Source organism: Gossypium arboreum, chromosome 3 (genome assembly GCF_025698485.1).
Source record: "Gossypium arboreum isolate Shixiya-1 chromosome 3, ASM2569848v2, whole genome shotgun sequence".
Lineage (NCBI taxonomy): Eukaryota > Viridiplantae > Streptophyta > Magnoliopsida > Malvales > Malvaceae > Gossypium > Gossypium arboreum.
The window spans coordinates 33,846,069-33,854,391 of NC_069072.1; the positions used below are offsets into that span (position 1 = coordinate 33,846,069).

Below are 8,323 nucleotides of genomic sequence, written 5' to 3' on the forward strand. Positions count from 1 at the left end.
TGCTACCATCGGATCCGAGGCTCGTGCTCTGCTAGGACTTATGCCATCGCGCGCCGCCGAGGATGCTGCCTCTCCGGATGTTATTACCGTACTTTCACTCTTTTCAATACAAATGTGATTGCTTTGATTGACCCCGGTTCTACTCATTCATATATATGTGAAACCTTAGCATCCAAGAAGACTTTTCCCATTGAGTCTCTTCGAGTTTGTAATTCGGTGTCAAACCCTTGGGTCATTACGTGCTTGTCAACAAAGTGTGCAAGAAAAGTCCCCTAGTGTTCCGAGGTTCTTGTTTTCCGCGGACTTGATGCTTTTGCCGTTCGATGGGTTCGACGTTATTCTTGGTTTGGATTGGTTGACCATGCACGATGCGGTTGTAAATTGCAAGAGCAAGAATATCGATTTGAGGTGCGCGAATAATGAAATAATTCGGGTTGAGTCTACGGACTTAATGGAGTTGCCACCGTAATATCGCCGATGTTGGCCCGTAAATATGTAAGAAAAGGGTGCGAAGTGTACCTTGCGTCGTGCTCGATGACAAGGAATCGAAAAGAAACCCGAATCGTGCGTGTGGTTTGTGAATACCGGATGTTTTCCAAAGAATTGCGGGTTTACCACTGTTCGGAAATAGAATTTGGCATCAAATTGGTACCGGTACCACTCAATTTCGATAGCTCCGTATCGTATGGCACCAACGGAATTAAAGGAGTTGAAAGCTCGGTTGCAAGAATTGGTGGATAGAGGTTTTGCTCGCCGAGTTCTCGCCTTAGGGTGCGCCGGTGTTGTTTGTGAAAAGAAGGATGGAACCATGCGGTGTGCATCGACTATCGTCGACTTAATAAAGCGACGATAAAGAACAAATATCCGTTACCACGTATCGATGACTTGTTCGATCAACTGAAGGAGCCTCGGTGTTCTCGAAAATAGATTTGAGATCGGGCTATTATCAATTGCGAATCCGAGATTCGGACGTACCCAAGACCGCCTTGAACAAGATATGGTCACTATGAGTTCCTAGTGATGCTTGTTTGGGCTCACTAATGCCCTTGCGGATTTATGGATTTAATGAATCGATCTTTAGACCATATTTGGATCGATTCGTAGTCGTGTTCATTGATGACATCTTGGTCTATTCAAGAAATGAGACCGAACATCTTGAACACTGCGGTTAGTCTTTGCAAATTTTACGGGATAAGCAATTATATGCTAAGTTCACAAGTGTGAGTTACGGTTAAGAGAGTTAGCTTCTTGGGTCATGTGGTATCAGCGGGGTATTCGAGTCGATTCAATAAAATTTCATCCATACTTAATTGGAAGCCTCAGAAATATTACTTGAGGTTCGAGCTTTTTGGGGCTTCTTAGGTTATTACCGACGATTTGTAAAGGCTTCTCAACGATAGCCACGCCGATGACGGCTACTCCAAAAGGATGTTAAGTTCGAATGGACGGAGAAATGCCAAAAAGTTTCGATCAATGAAAACTTATTTGACTGAAGCCCCAATTCTAGTGCAACCCGAGTCCCAAAAGAGTTTGTCATCTATAGCGACGCCTCTCTACTTGGGTTAGGTTGCGTATTAATGCAAGAAGGTCGAGTTGTGGCTCGTGCGTCGAGGCAATTAAAGCCACATGAGAAAAATTATCCGACTCATGATCTCGAATTGGCCGCCATCGTATTCGCCTTGAAGATTTGGCGACATTACTTTTTGGTGAAAGGTGCCATGTATACTCGGATCACAAAAGTCTCAAATATTTGATGACCCAAAGAGACTTAAATCTGCGACAAAGACGTTGGCTCGAGCTGTTAAAGGATTATGAGTGATCATTGACTATCACCCGGGAAAGGCGAATGTGGTTGCGGATGCCTTGAGTCGTAAGTTGTTATTCACTTCTGACGATGAATGTGCACTTGTCCGTCCGATCCGACGGTGTGTTAGTGGCTGAATTGAAAGCCAAATCATTATTGACACACCAAATTCGAGAAGCTCAGAAAGTCGACGACGAGTTGGTTGCAAAATGGGCTACGTGTGTTCCGAACAAGGACTCGGAGTTTCAAATCGACGATGACGATTGTTTGAGGTTCAAAAGTCGTCATGTGTCCCAAAGAATTGAACTCATTTCGATAATTCGAATGAAGCCCATTGTAGCCGAATGGCAATCCACCCGGGAGTACGAAGATGTACAATGATTTGAAACGCGTCGGTTTTGGTGGCATGGTATGAAGCGAGACATCTCCGACTTTGTTTGAGATGTTTAATATGTCAACAAGTGAAAGCGGAACATCAGTGCCTTGAGATTACTTGACCAATCACGATACCCGAGTGGAAATGGGATCGAGTCACAATGGACTTTGTATCCGGACCGCCATTGTTAGCAAGTAAGAAGGATGCGGTTTGGGTCGTGGTAGATCGATTGACTAAGTCGGCCCACTTTTTCCCGTCGTCGGACTTTTCAATGGACAAATTAGCTGAATTGTACGCTTTCTCGATTGTGAGATTACACGGGTGCCTATTTCCATCGTGTCGGATAGAGATCCGAGATTTACCTCGCAATTTTGGAAAAAGTTGCAAGAAGCTTTGGGTACCAAGTTGCATTTCAAGACCGCCTTTCACCCCAAACCGATGGTCAATCCGAGCGGATAATTCGGATACTTGAGGATATGTTAAGATGTTGCGTCCTCGAGTTTAGTGGTTCATGGGAGCGGTATTTGCCGTTGATTGAATTCGCTTACAACAACGACTTTCAATCAAGTATTAAGATGGCACCCTACGAGGCCTTGTACGGTCGTAAATGCCGTACACCATTGTTTTGGACCGAGCTCGGTGAAAGTAAGATTTTCGGTGGATTTGATTAGGGATGCTGAGCGAAAGTGAAAGTAATCGGTGAAAGTCCGAAGATAGCCTCCGATCGTCGAAAGTCGACGCGGATCTGAGCGTAAGGATATCGAGTATCGTGGGTGATAAAGTGTTTCTCAAGGTATCGCCTTGGAAAAAGATACTCGTGTTCTACCGTAAGGGCAAGTTGAGCCCGAGGTTCATTGGGCCATATGAGATATCGAGCGAGTCGGTCCGGTGGCATATCGTTTGATTTTGCCCCTGAACTCAAAAGGTTCACGATGTCTTTCACGTTTGATGCTTGACGCTATAGATCCGATCCATCGCACGTGATTAGTCCATCGAAATTGAAATTCAAGCTAATATGAGTTACGAGGAAGAACCGATTCGTATCCTATCACGAAGTGAAAGAGTTGAGAAACAAGCGGGTTCCGCCAAAGAAAGTGTTATGGCTCAACACGGGATAGAAGAAGCTACTTGGGAGACCGAGAACTCTATGAAAGAGCGATATCCAAGCCTATTTACGGTAAGATTTTCGGGGACGAAAATTTCTTAAGTGGGGAGAGTTGTGACAGCCAAAATTGACCCTAGTCGGAAGGTGGTCTCGGGACCACAAAACCGAGGCATAAAAATAATTTAAAATTTATTTCGATGCCTATAATATGTGTGTATTCATGTATGACATTTTTGATGATTGGTTTAGTGTTATAAAGGTGAATTTCACTAGAAAGGACCTAGTAGTGAACTTTGAAAGTATGATGGGGAAATGTGTGATGACTAATTAAAGCATGCATGCAAAATAATGGACTTGCATGTCAAATTCCCCTTTTATAGGTGGTGGCGGCCATGACAAGGAGGATGGGCTAAACATGTCATGAAACATGTTTTGTTGGTGTATTAGGGTGAAATAATAAACAAAGGTGTATGGGTGATAAAAAATGAAAAAAAATGTGTGTGAGTGTGGTAATCCCCCCTTGCCGTGAGTTGAGAAAGAGGAAGAAAAAATTTTGTTGTGTTCATCCTTTCTCATCCTTTTGGCCGAAAATCATAAGGGAAGAAAGAGGATTTTTGCTTCATGCTTGGTTTAGAAGAGATCTAGAAGGTGATTTGGCTAAATTGGCATCAAGATTAAGGTATGTATGAGGTTGTGTTAGGAGTTTCATGCATGTTTTGGTTGCTAACTTGATGTGCATGTTAGCCATGGCTCAAATCTTTGTTATGCCATGGAAATGGTATTTGGCCAAAGTTGTTATGGTGATAAAGCCATTGCATGCTAAGTGTGAAGCTTGATAATGATGCATGCAATGATGGATTGTCTACTCTTGAGTAAGATTTTGAGTTTTCTTTTGTGTTTAACCATGATTGAAGTTGAAAGGAGCATGATTGTCATATTCGCCATGATGCATTCATGAGCATGGTTCATGCTTCTTGCATGTTACTTAAAATTTGTATTTTGGATGGCTATGGACACCTTGAAATTGCCATGCTCATATATGTATATATATGTTTGCACATGATGTTTTGGCTATGAAGTAAGTGATGAATATATTGGTTTAAAGAAGAAGATGTTGAAGAATGCTTGTGAAATTGCAAGCACAATTCGCCTAGCACACATATAAGTGCTTGATGCTATATTATAAGTTTTGAGCCACAATGTGCAAAGCATTAACTAGTAAAATGCATGCTGTTTTGTGAGGTATTAAGTGCATAATTGGCCTCAACATGTACATGAATATTCGCCTTGGGTAGCCTATTGAAGGCCTTAGCTTTTCCTTGATGCTCAAATAAATTGTATTGAATTGCTTGATGTAGTATAAAATGTGCATGACCATTGTGTATTCAAGCTAAAGAGTGGCCATATGACCATTTAAACTCCTTGTCATATTCGCCATAAGCAAGCACAATGAGGTTTTAATAAATTGAATTTGTTTGAATTAGCTCAAGAGCTAAGAGGGCCACAATTGGACAAGGGAAGGAAAAAGTGATCGAATAGCCGAAAAAGCCGTTCGACAACATCCGAGGTAAGTCCTCAAGAAGTGACCTTACTTGAATTATGTGAGATGAAGTATGAATGTGTATGATTATTGATTTATGTGTGTATGAGAAATTGAATGATACCCGGCTAAGTCCGGCGAATATGCTTGTGAATGTATGTGCGTTTGAGCCTTAGTAACGAAAATGAAATATGTATGTCCAATGATTATTGATGTATGTGTGCATGAGAAATTGAATGATACCGGGCTAAGCCCGAAGACAATTATGCTGGAAATTATATCCGGTTAAGACCAAGGCAATTGTGCTAGTGGCTACATCTGGCTAAGACCAAGGCATTCGTATGCGAAGTCATTCTATCCGGCTAAGACCAAGGCATTTGTGCACGTGATATATCCGGTTATATTCAAGAATCTTGGGCTGGAGGTGAGTGTTGGTTGCTGTAATGAATTCAATTAGTACGCATACACTCGAAAAGCCCAAAGGATAAGGTACGTTATATGTGCATTGGAAAGTCGACATGTTTGAGCATCATTCGCTCGATCGACTAATGAATTTCAGTTATCGAATTGATTGATACTTTGTGAAAGTATATAATGATGAAGTGTGAAGTAAGAATGCGTATTAATGAAATGATGCATGTGGCTATGTGAATGTATTGCTGTAATTAGAGTTGATTATATTCCTTGAGACTTACTAAGCATAAAAAATGCTTACCCGTTACTTTGGCCCTCTGTTTTATAGATTTCGCTCGATAGCAATCGGATTCGGGATCAATAAAGTCGAAGTCATCCACACTATCCACGCCTCTATTTTGGTATAAATTTTGGTTGAACTTTGAAATGGCATGTATAGGACTACCCTTGTTGGTTGAATATGTTGTGATGTATATATGTACGGCCATGCGAAAATGGCTCGTAAAAGTGAAGCATCGACTTAGACTAATTGTGGTTTGTATATATATATATTTGGTGTCATGATGTGGCTATGGCTTGGAAATGGGAATGTTGGTCACATGATCAGCCATTGGCATGGTTAAAATGATCATATATGAACCTATGTATGGCAAGACTAGTTGGTTCATGGAGACTACCAAATAGGTAAGACCTACCTTAAAACAGATGCTGCCAGCTGCAGTGACGTGAATGTGAAAAATCACAAAAATTCGTAGGAATGGAATTAAATAGTGAATAAGCTATGTAAATGAACCTTGATGAGTCTATTTTCATATGGAAGAAACTAAATGGTCATAGGAGTTACATGTTAAGAGATATTAAAGCTATTGTGAGACAGGGCCAGAACGGTTTCTGGGTTCCCTGTCGAAACTTTAAAAATTTACTATAAATTATCCAGAAATAATTAGGAGACATACCTTATATGTACAGATTCCATTTTGAGTCTAGTTTCATTAGAAACAAACGGTACCAGCATTAAAGCCCTGTACAGAGAGATATTCAAGTTATACCGCGCGAAGGTCAGAGCAGTCGATCCCTGTAACATGGGTGACTTTAACTAATAAACTGTACCAATTGGCCTAACCAAAAATTCTAGAAATAAATCTATAGATGGATATATGAGTCTAAATTCAGGGAAAATTTACGAAACCAGTTTACGAGTTTTGAAACTCGAGATATGATTTTTAAGGCGACAGTGACGCAGTTTTCCAGCCTGACTGGAAATGTCAAATGGATGGGCAAAACAAGTGAACTTGGCTTGTTAACCCCTCGCGTCCGACACCGGCGATGGTCTCGGGTTCGGGGCATTACAAATGTTCCTCGAACATTAAACTCAATTTATAACCCATTCAAAATTCCTTAGCAACAAGCATTTAACAACAATGTACTTAACCAATTCCTTAAGCACACATTCGGCAACATATATATATATATATATATGTCAATGACTAAAACACTTAGGCCGATTCTTTCCATTTTGTATCTATGCACCTATTTGATCATTAGTTTAGTTCAAACACCCTTACACCAAGATTCATCCAATTTAACATGAAACACAAACCTAAATCCTCAATAGCTACCATGGCCGAAAGTTCTAGTCATCCCAAAATTCAAAATTCTTAGCATGGGCTACCTAGAGGATTTGATGACTAGTTCAAATCTCAAACCATTTAACATACTTATCAAAATATATAACATTACCACCATTTTTCTTTAACCTCTACCATGGCGAATGTTCATATCACCATCCATTTCAAAGATTTCGGCATGGTTAAGTAAGGACTTAGAATCTAGCTTAAAACCATGCTAAGATTTTAAAGGACTAGCTTAAGTTTCTTACTTTAATGAAGGCCTACCATGGCCGAATGGCTCCTCCTCTTCCTCTCTTAGAATCGGCCAAGAAGAAAACATGAGAAAGACTCCTTTGTTTCTTTTCTCTTTTCCTTATTTTATTTACTTATGTTATAAAATATAAGCTACTAACTAATAATTAATACATATTATGTGCATATAAGCCCATCATGGCCGGCCACTACTTATGATATATGGGAAATTTGACATGCAAACCCCTCAATTTTGCATGCATGATCCACTAGTCATCACACATTTCCCCATCATACTTCCAAAGTTTACTACTAGGTCATTTCTAGTGAAATTCACATTTATAACTCTAAATCAAAACATCAAAAATGTCACACATGAGTTAACACATATTATAGGCATCAAAATAAATTTAAATTATTTTTATGCCTCGGTTTTGTGGTCCCGAAACCACATTCCGACTAGGGTCATTTTAAGGCTGTCACAGCGTTGAGGTTGAAAACACCAGCTGCTTTTGTTGGCTTTGTTCTCATGACTTGCCACTGATAGTTATTCAGTGACATCTCTTCAATAAATTCATAAGCCCCTTCAGGTGTTTTGTTGTTTAAAGTTCCACTGGCGGCCGCGTCAATGAGTTGTCTTGTTGAGAGGTTCACCCCATTATAAAAAGTCTGAACCTGTAACCATAAAGGTAACCCATGGTGAAGGCACCTTCGTAATAGGTCCTTGTATCTCCCCCATGCATCATAAAGTATTTCTAGATCCATATGCACAAAAGAAGAGATATCATTCGTCAACTTAGCCGTTTTAGCCGACGGAAAATATTTAAGTAAAAATCTTTCGGTCATTTGTTCCCAAGTAGTGATTGACCCTTATGGTAATGAGTTCAACCACTATTTAGCTTTGTTCCTCAACGAAACAAGAAACAACCAAAGGCAAATGTCATCATCAGAAATGCCATTGATCTTAAAAGTGTCTCAAAACTCCAGGAAATTCGCCAAATGAGTGTTTGGATCCTCATCCTGGAAACCATCAAACTGAACAAACTGTTGTATCATTTGAATTGTGTTAGGCTTCAGTTCAAAATTATTTGCAACAACAGCAGGTCTAACTATGCTCGATTCGGCTCCTGTTAAAGTAGGTTTAGCATAATCATACATAGTACGAGGAGCAAGATTCTGATTTATTGGATCTGCAGCAACCACAGGAGGAAGTTGATTATTC

General features: G+C 40.2%; 1 non-coding gene across 1 annotated transcript; it reads left to right on the forward strand.

Moving 5' to 3' along the window:
- The first annotated feature begins 7,792 nt into the window (after nucleotides 1-7,792).
- LOC128290784 (small nucleolar RNA R71) lies at nucleotides 7,793-7,899 on the forward strand. The gene has a single exon (XR_008280570.1). It is a non-coding gene; the product is annotated as a small nucleolar RNA R71 (small nucleolar RNA).
- The last annotated feature ends 424 nt before the right edge of the window (nucleotides 7,900-8,323 follow it).